The sequence below is a fragment of the Rattus rattus genome, chromosome 1 (genome assembly GCF_011064425.1).
Source record: "Rattus rattus isolate New Zealand chromosome 1, Rrattus_CSIRO_v1, whole genome shotgun sequence".
Taxonomy (NCBI): Eukaryota; Metazoa; Chordata; class Mammalia; order Rodentia; family Muridae; genus Rattus; species Rattus rattus.
The window spans coordinates 157,106,656-157,122,741 of record NC_046154.1 but is presented as its reverse complement, the minus strand read 5'-3'; positions in this window follow the sequence as shown (position 1 = coordinate 157,122,741).

Genomic DNA, 16,086 nt, shown 5'->3' with positions numbered 1-16,086 from the left:
TCTCCAGCCTCCCCCTCCCCCTTTTTAATAGCTTACTGATTCCAATAGGTGTAGTGCCTGCCAGGGACAAAAGGCTTGCCAGTGGTCAGACCCTCAATGAAAATGGACTCTTCCTCCACTACCAGCTGTCAGTAGCTCCTTAGCTAGGGACTGGGGCTCTCGAACCCTTCCCCGGGGCTGGACTGTTGGCCATCTTGAGCTTGCTAGGTCTTGTGTATCGAGCTGCAGCATCTGTGAGTTCTCTAGAGTAGAGGTCCTGACCTATCCGGAAGGCATTGTTTGGTCCTATCCTCCCAGACTTCTGGCTCTTACGGTCATTTTTCCCCAACTTCCACCAACTTGGATCTGGTGGTGCGTGGTCGTGGTGTAGTTTCACTTCCACCTACTGTGAGTCTCTATGTTAAGTCCTGCCCACTACACAAAGAAACCTCTCTGATGAGGTCTGCATGCAGACTTTCATGGCACAAAACTGGGAGGCTCTAGGATGCCTCTGTCTACCAGCTGCACAAATTCAAATCCCGCTCTGAAGCAGCCCAGGGTCTCTCTGGAGCAGGAACAAAGAGTAGCGCGCAATGATTGAGTCCCCGGGTCAGATGCCAGGGGTCAGCAGCCCAGTTGGGAGAACGCAGCTTAGGTTGATCCGGATATGAACAGAGACGCGGCAAGAGGGAGGAGACATGTGGTGGTGAGGTAAAGAGCAGCCCTGAGCAGATGGGTCCAAGCAGGGGAGAACATAGCACTGCTCAGAAGACCGCCGTGGGTGTCAGTCTGCATAGGTCACCTTTTTTGAGGCTCGCTTATTAATTTTGCAGCTGTGTAATTTAAGGTCAGTGACTCACTCTCTTCCAGGGGTTCTCCCATTTCCACCTCCTCTTCTACAAAAGTACTAAAGTTATAGACGTGTGTTATTCAGCCACACTGTCTGTGGGCTCTACGGACTTGAACCCAGGGCCTTATGCTTGCACAAGTGCACACCCTCTAGGGTTGCAGGAACAGTTTTTTGTTTGGTTGGTTTTGGTTGTTGTTGGTTTTTTTGTTTGTTTGTTTTTATTAAAGGTTTAAAAGGCAGGGAAGAAATGCTACCAAAAGAATTGCTTTCTCATGTTTTTTGTTTGTTTTTTGTTTTGTTTTGTTTTTTGGTCTCACTTGAAGTATTGTTTTTTTCATTGAGAAACATCTCCCATAGTCTAAGGCATTTGAATACTTTGTTGTTGCAGGATATTTGATAACACTGTGAACTCAGGGATAGTGTAATCTCCTGGGAAAACCTGTTTACGGTTGTGGTTTGGCTCCCCCTTAGCACACACCTTTAATTCAAGAGCTTTCTGCTTGAATATTGTAAACAGGATTGAATAAAGTCAGTCATAGGTCAAGAAGCAGAGCAGGCAACCAGGTGACAGGAAGTGAACACAGGATTTCAAAAAAGTCATAGAAAAAAAAAAAGTCATAGAGAGTAACAGGAAGTCAGGAGGATGGATAGAGAGACACATCGCAAGTAAGAAGGGCGGGAGATTCGGTTAAGAGGAGGTTTTCTGAGATGGTGAGGGAAGAGGTTTTTGCTTCAGGGAAGCTGGCTGAAGAGAAAGGTCAGGGGGGACTTTCTCTGCCTCTCTGAGCTCCCAGCATCTGGTTTCTAAGTGTTCATTGGCAAAATCAAATGATTGAGATCTTGTTAAAAACAAAATTTTGCGCTCACTTGGTGGCTTGTTTGGGGAGTGTTTTTGTAAAAATATAAAAAATATATAAAGTAAAGGGTTGCCTTTTACCCCGCTAGGTCCGGCACCGCGGTGCCCCAAGATAATCTGCTAGATATCTTGGCGGAAACACATCCCAACTCCTCTGCGGCCCAGTGTCTCCTGCGGCTGCACACTTTGCTACACTCAAATTGTCACACGAAAGAACACACAACACAATAACCTTTTGTCCAGTTGATAAGATATAATTGCCCACCTAAACATACAAAGCCCGGTACCACCATCCCTTAAGAACATTGATAATAACTTGTAAATACACAGAGCAAGATCTTTACAACAGCCTCCAATCGTCCTGCCACGGCTTCTCCTCCTCCTCTCTTCGTTCCAGTCTCCTCCTCTTCCTTCAAACTTTTCTCCCACCCATCCTTCCTTCTCATCCAATGGCAGGCCTCCTTCTATCTTGTACCTGCCTCACCTGTGACATCATCCCACAGGGGAGGGTTAGGAGGTGTGGCCTTGCTAGAAGAAGCATGTCACTGGGAATGGGCTTTGAGAATTTAAGACCCCACCCCACTTGCAGTTTGCTTTCTCTGGTGCTTGTGGTGAGCTCTCGGTTTTCTGCTCCAGCCCCATGGCCACCTGCCATTATGGGTTTTGTCCCTCGGGAGCCATAACCCAGAATAAAGTCTTTTATGGCCTGCCTTGGCCAAGCTGCTTTATCACAACAACAGGAAAAGTGGCTAATACAAAGAAACTCAAGGACGATAACAGACTCAAGCAGATTAAGGGTAATTTGTTAGAGGTCCAGAGGACATTGCCAGGGCCCGCTAGCTGTTATTCTCCATGGAAGTCAAGCCAACAGGAAGGTCAACCGCGTCATAACTGGCAGTCACTCGGTGAGGAAGAGAACTTCAGAAAAGGAGTTAGGAAATCCAGAGTGTTCAGGAGTTTTAAAGGCATAGTTAAACTCTTGCAGGTGTCCAAAAGAAAGAGGGGACATCACTGACTCAGAAAGGTGAGCAGATCAGATCAACACCCATGATGGTTCCTGGGCATTGCCCTAGGGTCTAGGAAGAAAGAGAGCATTATCTTAAGGTGAGCCTCCCTTCCTGTGACTGGGCATCTAGCTAGAGCCCCGATCCACCCTGTTGGATTAACAAGAAGACAAGGGCACGTCTCCACCTACAACTAGATCACAGTCACCCACCTAACTGTCTCCGCAGCCCTCCTTTCTTATATGAAGTGTAGATAGCGGTTTGCACAACATTTATTATTCTGTGCGGCTATCATTTATATTTTAAAAAGGAAACTAGTGGAATTTGGGAATTTTGTTGTTGTTTTTTTTAGATATGGTTTTCATTTTAACCCCGGGTGTGGGGCCTGGGACTACTTTAGATTGTCCACAGTAGCTGACTATGATTTGCCTAGTGCTCTATCTAACAGGGATGCGATTTTGCCAGCTGCAGAGTTTCTGTGATTGTGTGATGCTAGGAATTCTGGGGATTTTAGAGGGTATGTAACTGCTAGAGCCCTGAGGGGCATGTCGGTTGGGTGGCCGTTATTGGTTGCAGCTTGTTAAGTATTCATGTGCAAAGAAGAAACAACAACAAAAAGTAATTAGATATCCTGACTTTGAAGATTAAACTTGCTCTGAAGAACTCCACACCCTTAATCAGCAGGAAGTGTAGCCTAACGACGGCATCACCTGCCTTTCGACCCCTGACTCATTCAGGCGTCTTTTTCCTCTCTCTCCTTTTTTTTGTTCTTTATCTAGTGTTAGGGGATTGATAGGGTGGATGTAAAGGGGTGGAGAGTGGGGGAAGAAAGAAAAACTCACAAAGTAGCCAAAGAATGGCTACAGGAAACTGTTACATGTCATGTGTATGACTTTTGAAAATCAGCATCCTGTGTGTGGGAACATGGCACCTGTCAACTCCAGCTGTGACATGGGGCAATTTTCTTCAGCTTAGGGCACTGCCGTTTTCTCATACTCTCCAGAGGAAATAACAGGGCTGGTGTGGAGATTAGATACATAATATTGAGCAAGGAATTAAAGCAATACTCCCTATTTTTTTTTTTTTTTTTTTATTTTATTTTTTTTTTTTATTAACTTGGGTATTTCTTATATACATTTTGAGTGTTATTCCCTTTCCGGTTTCCGGCAAACATCCCTTCCCCCCCCCTTCCTTATGGGTGTTCCTTCCCACCCTCCCCCATTGCCGCCTCCCCCGACAGTCTAGTTCACTGGGGGTTCAGTCTTAGCAGGACCCAGGGCTTCCCCTTCCACTGGTGCTCTTACTAGGATATTCATTGCTACCTACGAGGTCAGAGTCCAGGGTCAGTCCATGTATAGTCTTTAGGTAGTGGCTTAGTCCCTGGAAGCTCTGGTTGCTTGGCATTGTTGTACATATGGGGTCTCAAGCCGCTTCAAGCTCTTCAGTTCATTCTCTGATTCCTTCAACGGGGTCCGTTCTCAGTTCAGTGGTTTGCTGCTGGCATTCGCCTCTGTATTTGCTGTATTCTGGCTGTGTCTCTCAGGATCGATCTACATCCGGCTCCTGTGGGTCTGCACTTCTTTGCTTCATCCATCTTGTCTAATTGGGTGGCTCTATATGTATGGGCCACATGTGGGGCAGGCTCTGAATGGGTGTTCCTTCAGTCTCTGTTTTAATCTTTGCTCTCTCTTCCCTGCCAAGGGTATTCTTGTTCCCCTTTTAAAGAAGGAGTGAAGCCTTCACATTTTGATCATCCGTCTTGAGTTTCATTTGTTCTAGGCAACTAGGGTAATTCAAGCATTTGGGCTAATAGCCACTTATCAGTGAGTGCATACCATGTATGTCTTTCTGTGATTGGGTTAGCTCACTCAGGATGATATTTTCCAGGTCCAACCATTTGCCTACGAATTTCATAAAGTCGTTGTTTTTGATAGCTGAGTAATATTCCATTGTGCAGATGTACCACATTTTCTGTATCCATTCCTCTGTTGAAGGGCATCTGGGTTCTTTCCAGCTTCTGGCTATTATAAATAAGGCTGCGATGAACATAGTGGAGCACGTGTCTTTTTTATATGTTGGGGCATCTTTTGGGTATATGCCCATGAGAGGTATAGCTGGATCCTCAGGCAGTTCAATGTCCAATTTTCTGAGAAACCTCCAGACTGATTTCCAGAATGGTTGTACCAGTCTGCAACCCCACCAACAATGGAGGAGTGTTCCTCTTTCTCCGCATCCTCGCCAGCATTTGCTGTCACCTGAGTTTTGATTCAGCCATTCTCACTGGTGTGAGGTGAAATCTCAGGTTTGTTTTGATTTGCATTTCCCTGATCACTAAGGATGTTGAACATTTCTTTAGGTGCTTCTCAGTGATTTGCATGTCCTCAGCTGTGAATTCTTTGTTTAGCTCTGAACCTCATTTTTTAATAGGGTTATTTGTCTCCCTGCGGTCTAACTTTTTGAGTTCTTTGTATATTTTGGATATAAGGCCTCTATCTGTTGTAGGATTGGTAAAGATCTTTTCCCAATCTGTTGGTTGCCGTTTTGTCCTGACCACAGTGTCCTTTGCCTTACAGAAGCTTTGTAGTTTTATGAGATCCCATTTGTCGATTCTTGATCTTAGAGCATAAGCCATTGGTGTTTTGTTCAGGAAATTTTTTCCAGTGCCCATGTGTTCCTGTCTTCTATTAGTTTGAGTGTGTCTGGTTTGATGTGGAGGTCCTTGATCCACTTGGACTTAAGCTTTGTACAGGGTGATAAGCATGGATCGATCTGCATTCTTCTACATGTTGACCTCCAGTTGAACCAGCACCATTTGCTGAAAATGCTATCTTTTTTCCATTGGATGGTTTGGGCTCCTTTGTCAAAATCAAGTGACCATAGGTGTGTGGGTTCATTTCTGGGTCTTCAATTCTATTCCATTGGTCTATCTGTCTGTCTCTGTACCAATACCATGCAGTTTTTATCACTATTGCTCTGTAATACTGCTTGAGTTCAGGGATAGTGATTCCCCTGAAGTCCTTTTATTGTTGAGGATAGTTTTAGCTATCCTGGGTTTTTGTTATTCAGATGAATTTGCAAATTGTTCTGTCTAACTCTTTGAAGAATTGGATTGGTATTTTGATGGGGATTGCATTGAATCTGTAGATCGCTTTTGGTAAAATGGCCATTTTTACTATATTAATCCTGCCAATCCATGAGCATGGGAAATCTTTCCATCTTCTGAGGTCTTCTTCAATTTCTTTCTTCAGTGTCTTGAAGTTCTTATTGTACAGATCTTTTACTTGCTTGGTTAAAGTCACACCAAGGTACTTTATATTATTTGGGTCTATTATGAAGGGTGTCGTTTCCCTAATTTCTTTCTCGGCTTGTTTCTCTTTTGTGTAGAGAAGGCTACTGATTTATTTGAGTTAATTTTATACCCAGCCACTTTGCTGAAGTTGTTTATCAGCTTTAGTAGTTCTCTGGTGGAACTTTTGGGATCACTTAAATATACTATCATATCATCTGCAAATAGTGATATTTTGACTTCTTCTTTTCCGATCTGTATCCCTTGACCTCCTTTTGTTGTCTGATTGCTCTGACTAGAACTTCAAGAACTATATTGAATAAGTAGGGAGAGAGTGGGCAGCCTTGTCTAGTCCCTGATTTTAGTGGGATTGCTTCAAGTTTCTCTCCATTTAGTTTAATGTTAGACACTGGTTTGCTGTATATGGCTTTTACTATGTTTAGGTATGGGCCTTGGATTCCTATTCTTTCCAGGACTTTTATCATGAAGGGGTGTTGAATTTTGTCAAATGCTTTCTCAGCATCTAATGAAATGATCATGTGGTTTTGTTCTTTCAGTTTGTTTATATAATGGATTACGTTGATGGTTTTCCGTATATTAAACCATCCCTGCATGCCTGGGATGAAGCCTACTTGATCATGGTGGATGATTGTTTTGATGTGCTCTTGGATTCGGTTTGCCAGAATTTTGTTGAGTATTTTTGCGTCGATGTTCATAAGGGAAATTGGTCTGAAGTTCTCTTTCTTTGTTGGGTCTTTGTGTGGTTTAGGTATAAGAGTAATTGTGGCTTCATAGAAGGAATTCGGTAGTGCTCCATCTGTTTCAATTTTGTGGAATAGTTTGAATAATATTGGTACGAGGTCTTCTATGAAGGTCTGATAGAATTCTGCACTAAACCCGTCTGGACCTGGGCTCTTTTTGGTTGGGAGACCTTTAATGACTGCTTCTATTTCCTTAGGAGTTATGGGGTTGTTTAACTGGTTTATCTGTTCCTGATTTAACTTCGGTACCTGGTATCTGTCTAGGAAATTGTCCATTTCCTGCAGATTTTCAAGTTTTGTTGAGTATAGGCTTTTATAGTAAGATCTGATGATTTTTTGAATTTCCTCTGAATCTGTAGTTATGTCTCCCTTTTCATTTCTGATTTTGTTAATTTGGACACGCTCTCTGTGTCCTCTCGTTAGTCTGGCTAAGGGTTTATCTATCTTGTTGATTTTCTCAAAGAACCAACTTTTGGTTCTGTTGATTCTTTCTATGGTCCTTTTTGTTTCTACTTGGTTGATTTCAGCTCTGAGTTTGATTATTTCCTGCCTTCTACTCCTCCTAGGTGTATTTGCTTCTTTTTGTTCTAGAGCTTTTAGGTGTGCTGTCAAGCTGCTGACATATGCTCTTTCCTGTTTCTTTCTGCAGGCACTCAGCGCTATGAGTTTTCCTCTTAGCACAGCTTTCATCGTGTCCCATAAGTTTGGGTATGTTGTACCTTCATTTTCATTAAATTCTAAAAAGTTTTTAATTTCTTTCTTTATTTCTTCCTTGACCAGGTTATCATTGAGTAGAGCATTGTTCAATTTCCACGTATATGTGGGCATTCTTCCCTTATTGTTATTGAAGACCAGCTTTAGGCCGTGGTGGTCTGATAGCACACATGGGATTATTTCTATCTTTCTGTACCTGTTGAGGCCCGTTTTTTGACCAATTATATGGTCAATTTTGGAGAAAGTACCATGAGGAGCTGAGAAGAAGGTATATCCTTTTGCATTAGGGTAGAACGTTCTATAAATATCCGTTAAGTCCATTTGGCTCATGACTTCTCTTAGTCTGTCTACGTCTCTGTTTAATTTCTGTTTCCATGATCTGTCCATTGATGAGAGTGGGGTGTTGAAGTCTCCTACTATTATTGTGTGAGGTGCAATATGTGTTTTGAGCTTTAGTAAGGTTTCTTTTACGTATGTAGGTGCCCTTGTATTTGGGGCATAGATATTTAGGATTGAGAGTTCATCTTGGTGGATTTTTCCGTTGATGAATATAAAGTGTCCTTCCTTATATTTTTTGATGACTTTTAGTTGAAAATTGACTTTATTTGATATTAGAATGGCTACTCCAGCTTGCTTCTTCCGACCATTTGCTTGGAAAGTTGTTTTCCAGCCTTTCACTCTGAGGTAGTGTCTGTCTTTGTCTCTGAGGTGTGTTTCCTGTAGGCAGCAGAATGCAGGGTCCTCGTTGCGTATCCAGTTTGTTAATCTATGTCTTTTTATTGGGGAGTTGAGGCCATTGATGTTGAGAGATATTAAGGAATAGTGATTATTGCTTCCTGTTATATTCATACTTGGATGTGTTATGTTTGTGTGCTTTTCTTCTCTTTGTTTTGTTGCCAAGACGATTAGTTTCTTGCCTCTTCTTGGGTATAGCTTGCCTCCTTATGTTGGGCTTTACCATTTATTATCCTTTGTAGCGCTGGATTTGTAGAAAGATATTGTGTAAATTTGGTTTTGTCATGGAATATCTTGGTTTCTCCATCTATGTTAATTGAGAGTTTTGCAGGATACAGTAGCCTGGGCTGGCATTTGTGTTCTCTTAGGGTCTGAATGACATCAGTCCAGGATCTTCTGGCCTTCATAGTTTCTGGCGAAAAGTCTGGTGTGATTCTGATAGGTCTGCCTTTATATGTTACTTGACCTTTTTCCCTTACTGCTTTTAATATTCTTTCTTTATTTTGTGCGTTTGGTGTTTTGACTATTATGTGACGGGAGGTGTTTCTTTTCTGGTCCAATCTATTTGGAGTTCTGTAGGCTTCTTGTATGCATATGGGTATCTCTTTTTTAGGTTAGGGAAGTTTTCTTCTATGATTTTGTTGAAGATATGTACTGGTCCTTTGAGCTGGGAGTCTTCACTCTCTTCTATACCTATTATCCTTAGGTTTGATCTTCTCATTGAGTCCTGGATTTCCTGTATGTTTTGGACCAGTAGCTTTTTCCGCTTTACATTATCTTTGACAGTTGAGTCAATGATTTCTATGGAATCTTCTGCTCCTGAGATTCTCTCTTCCATCTCTTGTATTCTGTTGGTAAAGCTTGTATCTACAGCTCCTTGTCTCTTCTTTTGGTTTTCTATATCCAGGGTTGTTTCCATGTGTTCTTTCTTGATTGCTTCTATTTCCATTTTTAATTCCTTCCACTGCTTGATTGTGTTTTCCTGGAATTCTTTCAGGGATTTTTGTGTCTCCTCTCTATGGGCTTCTACTTGTTTATTTATGTTTTCCTGGAATTCTTTCAGGCATTTTTGCGATTCCTCTCTGTAGGCTTCTACTTGTTCTCTAAGGTACTTCATCATGTCTTTCTTGAAGTTCTCCAGCATCATGGTCAAATATGATTTTGAATCTAGATCTTGCTTTTCTGGTGTGTTTGGATATTCCATGTTTGTTTTGATGGGAGAATTGGGCTCCGATGGTGCCAGGTAGTCTTGGTTTCTGTTGCTTGGGTTCCTGCGCTTGCCTCTCGCCATCAAATTATCTCGAGTGTTACTTTGTTCTGCTATTTCTGACAGTGGCTAAACTGTCCTATAGGCCTGTGTGTCAGGAGTGCTGTAGACCTGTTTTCCTCTCTTTCAGTCAGTTATGGGGACAGAGTGTTCTGCTTTCGGGCCTGTAGTTTTTCCTTTCTACAGGTTTTCAGCTGTTCTTGTGGACCTGTGCCTTGAGTTCACCAGGCAGGTCACTTGCAGCAGATAAGTTAGTCTTACCTGTGGTCCCGAGGCTCAAGAGCTGTGGGGTTCTGCCCACGGGCTCTCATGTGGCAGCAACCAGGAAGATCTCGCCGCCTCTTGGGGGCCTCCGTGCACCAGGGTTCCAGATGGCCTCCGTGTTTTCCTCTGGAATCAGTAATGTGTGCAGAGAGCAGTCTCTTCTGGTTTCACAGGCCTGTCTGCCTCTCTGAAGCTTTAGCTCTCCCTCCCACGGGATTTGGGTGCAGAGAACTGTTTATCCGGTCTGTTTCCTTCAGGTTCCGGTGGTCTCTCAAGCAGGGCTCCTGCTGCTCCTGGGCCCTCCCCCACAGGAACCCAGAGGCCTTATACAGTTTCCTCTTGGGTCAGGGATGTGGGCAGGGGTGGGCAGTGTTGGTGGTCTCTTCCGCTCTGCAGCCTCAGGAGTGCCCACCTGACCAGGCGGTAAGGTATCTCTCCCACGGGATCTGGGAGCAGAGAGCTGCTGCGAGTTTGGATCTGCGGGTGGGGGCTGTCCGTTTATCACAGGACGTGCCTGGTCCTAGAGGGATTCTGCCTCTGTTGTCCCGATTCCACCAGGCAAGTCACTTGCAGCAGATAAGTTAGTCTTACCTGTGGTCCCAAGGCTCAAGTTCGCTCGCGGGGTTCTGCCCACGGGCTCTAGACTGGGCTTTTCAAGGTCACCTTTGGGACAGAATGAGGACATGGCTTCTAGCTAGGATTCTTGGGAACCTTTCACACACTCACCATGAAACTTGGTAGCTATAAACATCCATTGAGCATCCTCTTTGAAAAGACTATGAACGTCTGGCTTGGGATCCAGTAACCCTATAAAAAGCTGGCTTCAGTCATTCACCAGCTGTGTGGCCTTGAGCAAGCAAGTTACCTTCTCTGAACCTCAAATTCCTAAGTCCATTATCACATATATGCCTGTGAGTGTGTGTTAGCCAGTCACCATGCTTGTCCTATTTTAGGTTCCCTAGAAGTAGGCTGAAAGAACAAAATGAAGTTCAAATTCTATTCTTTGCAGGTGACCCTGAAACAAGGTTTTAACTGCTGGGTGTTAAAAGATGACCTCTGGAAACCAGCAATGCAATGGGGTTGTGATGGGAAGGGAGGCAGAAGAGGAGGTGGGAAAGTAAAGGCATGTGTTGAAGTTTACACGGTGTCCACATGGGCTCAGACATACTGAGAGCCTCTGGGAGACAGACACTACCAAGGACATCCTACAGTCATCTCTGGAGCTGGGATAGTTACCCACCCATGGCCATCCTTCAGGACTGAAGACTGCTCTCAAGAGCTATGTTTGTCTGGGGTGTGTGGCCTGCACTGCAAAGAAGAGGGCTAGGGGGCTCTAACAGAAGCAACACACACACACACACACACACACACACACACACACACACTCATACCATAGAGTATGTAAGCACACATACACAAACAGGCACACCTAAAAACCTCCACACTTTACACATTTGTCTCCATGTGTACACACATGCACACATTATAAATACATTTGCACACGTGCACACAATCACACTCAGACTTAACCATCAAACACATCCCCAAAGTTTCTCACAAGTTGAATTAATGACCCAAGAGCCTGATATTCTCATACTGGCCAGCAGAGGGAGTGTCATCCATTCTCAGACCCACGGGCTCAGTCATTTCCCATCCTTTCTGATCTCACGGCGTGTTTGTTCCCAGCAAGAAATGAGACATTCAGGACCCCAGATATCAATTATGAAGCAGATCTGCAAATAGATTAGCTGGTGAGAGAGAAAAAGGGAAGGCCTTTTCTTTTTTAAATTGAGGTCTCTACTTGTTGCCTGAGGGTGTGTAAACAACTACAAACTCCTTATAAAGCCCCAACAACACAAAACACAGTTCCCCTAAAGCTCACCGGAAGGAACCATGAGTTTATTGGGCTAAACTACAGAGCATGAATAGCGAGAATGAGAGGCTGTGCGCAGGAGTGTGGATGTCTCCAAAGCAGCTTCCCCATGTGAGGGCTAAATGTTGGTTGTCACGTTGACTGTGTATGGAATCAACTAGAACCCAAGCCGCTGGCAGCCTATGGGGGACTTTCTTGACTGAATCACGAGGTCAGAACCCATCCTAAATCTGGGCCACACCCTGTGGTGTCAGCCCCCAGGGGAGGTCACAGAGGAGGAAGCTTTGCTTTGTGCCTGCTGTGCCCTCACTCGTGCTGGCGGGCTCATCTCCTGCTGCTGAGCACTCCTGCTCCGCTGTGAGCACCTCCTTCCTCAGGATTGCCAGGCAGACTGAAGACAGCATGGAGAGTCCTCTAGGCATCAGTCCTCCGGGACCTCTGCGCCAGATTAGGACACATGAGACATCCAGCCTTATGAACTGAGCAACAGCTATAGATGGCCACTGTTGGACCACCCAGACCTCCATTGTTGGACCATCCAGGCCACCATTGTTGGACCACCCAGAGCTCCACTGTTGGACCATCCAGGCCACCATTGTTGGACCACCCAGAGCTCCACTGTTGGACCACCCAGACCTGCATTGTTGGACCACCCAGACCTGCACTGTTGGACCACCCAGACCTCCACTGTTGGACCACCCAGACCTGCACTGTTGGACCACCCAGACCTCCACTGTTGGACCACCCAGACCTCCACTGTTGGACCACCCAGACCTGCATTGTTGGACCACCCAGACCTGCATTGTTGGACCACCCAGACCTCCACTGTTGGACCACCCAGACCTCCACTGTTGGACCACCCAGACCTCCACTGTTGGACCACCCAGACCACCATTGTTGGACCACCCAGACCTCCATTGTTGGACCTCCCAGACCTGCATTGTTGGACCACCCAGACCTCCATTGTTGGACCACCCAGACCTCCACTGTTGGACCACCCAGACCTCCATTGTTGGACCACCCAGACCTCCATTGTTGGACCACCCAGACCTCCACTGTTGGACCACCCAGACCTCCATTGTTGGACCACCCAGACCTCCACTGTTGGACCACCCAGACCACCATTGTTGGACCACCCAGACCTCCACTGTTGGACCACCCAGACCTCCCTCCACTGTTGGACCACCCAGACCTCCACTGTTGGACCACCCAGACCTCCATTGTTGGACCACCCAGACCTCCACTGTTGGACCACCCAGACCTCCACTGTTGGACCACCCAGACCTCCATTGTTGGACCACCCAGACCTCCATTGTTGGACCACCCAGACCTCCACTGTTGGACCACCCAGACCCCAGACCTCCACTGTTGGACCACCCAGACCTCCACTGTTGGACCACCCAGACCTCCACTGTTGGACCACCCAGACCTCCACTGTTGGACCACCCAGACCACCACTGTTGGACCACCCAGACCACCACTGTTGGACCACCCAGACCTCCACTGTTGGACCACCCAGACCTCCACTGTTGGACCACCCAGGCCACCATTGTTGGACCACCCAGGCCACCATTGTTGGACCACCCAGACCTCCACTGTTGGACCACCCAGACCTCCACTGTTGGACCTCCCAGACCTCCATTGTTGGACCACCCAGACCTCCATTGTTGGACCACCCAGACCACCATTGTTGGACCACCCAGACCTCCACTGTTGGACCACCCAGGACCACCCAGACCTCCACTGTTGGACCACCCAGGCCTCCACTGTTGGACCACCCAGACCTCCATTGTTGGACCACCCAGGCCTCCATTGTTGGACCACCCAGGCCACCAGTAGACCACTTGAATAAACCCCTTTAAATACATACACACACACACACACATATACATCATATATATATATATATATATATATGATATGAATGAATTTTCTATCAGTTCTGTTCTTTTAGAGAACTCTGACCAATACACCATAGCTGTGTAGGTGAACGTCAGTTAACTTTCCTGAGTCTGTACACTCTAGCACTTCCTCTAATTAGAACAGAATAGTTGACAAATACTAGGAAGAGTGGCTTGAGTCTCAGTGAGTGTCCAGTGGCCCTCCCTAGCCTGCCTTCCATGACAGGATGTCTCAACAAAAGCCCCATTGTGATGATCACTTGCAAATAGGCACAGTCAATATAATGAATGCTGTATCAGTTTTTCTTAGATGGCCACGTTCTCCAAGACTATTCAAAAGGGAATATGGATTCAAACTGATTAGAAGCTGTGTCTGTGAGGGAAGAAGAAAAAAAAAAAAAAAGATTGAAAACACAATAGAGCTTATTCAAGTTAGAGCCGAAGGAGACATTACAAAGTGGGTGTAGATGTTTCTCTGCAAAGTGAGTCAAGCGCTGGCACGGTGTTTCACACTGCTCCCAACAGGAGCTGCCATGTGTAGTCCCCACAAAAGTACTCTCATGGGTGAGTATTTCAGATCCAGAGATAGAAGGTCCAGACCAAAGAAACCTTAGGATATAGTGGATGAGGCCTATGTTCGAGTGGCCAGTAGTGGAGAAGATGCTGGAGAAAGCACAAAGGTATGGATTGGGTATTGGAAATTGAGACCAGCAGAGAAAATGATCACCTCTATCTGACTGTGGCATTATGAACAAGAATGGCCCCATAGGCTCATGTATTTGAATTTAGGAAAGATCAGGAGGTGTGTGTTGGGGTTTAAATCTCGGCTCATGGGCTGGAGGGATGGCTCATGGTTAAGAACACTGACTGCTCTTCTAGAGGTCCTGAGTTCAAATCCCAGCAACCACATGGTGGCTCACAACCATCTGTAATGGGATCCGATGCCCTCTTCTGGTGTGTCTGAAGACAGATACAGTGTAGTTACATATAATAAATAAATCTTAAACAAAAAAAAAAATCTTTAAAAAAAATCTCGGCTCACGTCTGGACAAAGCACACCAAGCCAACATGGTTCCATGTGGAGAGGTTTAATGAGAGAAGAAGAGTAGAAGAGGGGAGGAACAAAGGCTGGCCATGAGCATGTGGAAGAAGGGAAGGGTGGGGAGAGCAGGGAGAGGAACAAAGAGGGCACGAGAGCAGAGAAGAAAAGAGTAAAAAGTAAGAGAGAATGAGGAGGCAAGGACCCCCTTATACAGTGTCAGGCACAGCTGGCTGTTGCCAGGTAGCTGTGGGGGAATTAGACAGAATACCAACAGCGTGGCCTTCTTGGGGTAGGTGTGTCACTAGGGGAGAGCTTTGAGTTTCAAAAGCCAATAGCATTCTTAATTAGCTTTCCCTATATCTGCCCCAATTGTAGATCAAATGTAAGCTCTCAGCTATTGCTCTAGGGCCATGCCTGCCTGCTGCCATGCTCTACTCCACGATGGGCATGGACTAACCCTTTGAAACTATAAATCCCAATAAAATCTTCTATAAGTTGTCTTGGCAGAAGAACTTGGTTCTGGCTTTAGAGTCAAGAAAGAGTCAGGATTAAGGGGGTTGTAGAAGCCTCCTCCATGGTTAAGGAAAGGCACTGAGACCAGGCATGGGACAGGGAACTCCCTGCATGGAAGCCCTGAGAGGCCATTGTGTGAAGCTCTGAAAGTGAAACCTGGATTGTGTTGGAGACCCCAAGATGCTGGAGATGCCAGTGCCATAGGTTACCCACCAAGGAAAGCTGCAGACAGAAAGTGGAACCAACTCAACATGGACAAGTGTTTGCCATCACTAGGCATAGAGCTGCAGGGTTTGTGGTTGACTCTATGGATTTTCATCTTCCTTGGGTCCAGTTCCTCACTGTGCTGTTATTCTTCCATTTTTGGAACGGTTGTGTATGTTCTATGCCCTTGTGTCCTGGAAGTATATAAGTCTGCCTTGGACTTTCCAACAGGTTGCAACTAAGAGATTACCTTGAGTCTTGGAAGAGACTCTGAAACTGGGTTGGAGACTGTGAAAGACTATGGAGACTTTCCATATGGACTAAATGCATTTGGACTTATTATATAGCTGTGAACCTATGAAGACGAGGGAGTGGAGTGTGGTGGCTTAAATGAAAATGACCCCAATAGGTTCATAGACCTGAAGATTTGGTCCCTCAGCAGGTAGACCCAACACAGCCTTGTTGGAAGAGGTGTGCTACTTGGGGTGACTTTGAGATTCAAAAAGATACCGTGTGTGTGTGTGTGTGTGTGTGTGTGTGTGTGTGTGTGTGTGTGTGTGTGTGTATCTAACTTGTGGATCAAGGAATAAGCTCTCAGCTGTTCCTACCATCATACCTTTGCTCTGCCAGCACGGGCTGTATTCTCCAAAACCATAAGCCCCAATTAAGTGCCTTCTTTTATAAGCTACTTTGATCATGATATTGTATAACAGCAGTAGAAAAGTAACTAATACACACAGAGTTTTAAAAAGATCTTTAATTAAATGCACTAATACCAAGGATAGTCCCTTGAAAATCGATTAGGTTAAAAATAACTAATACTATAATAACATGGCT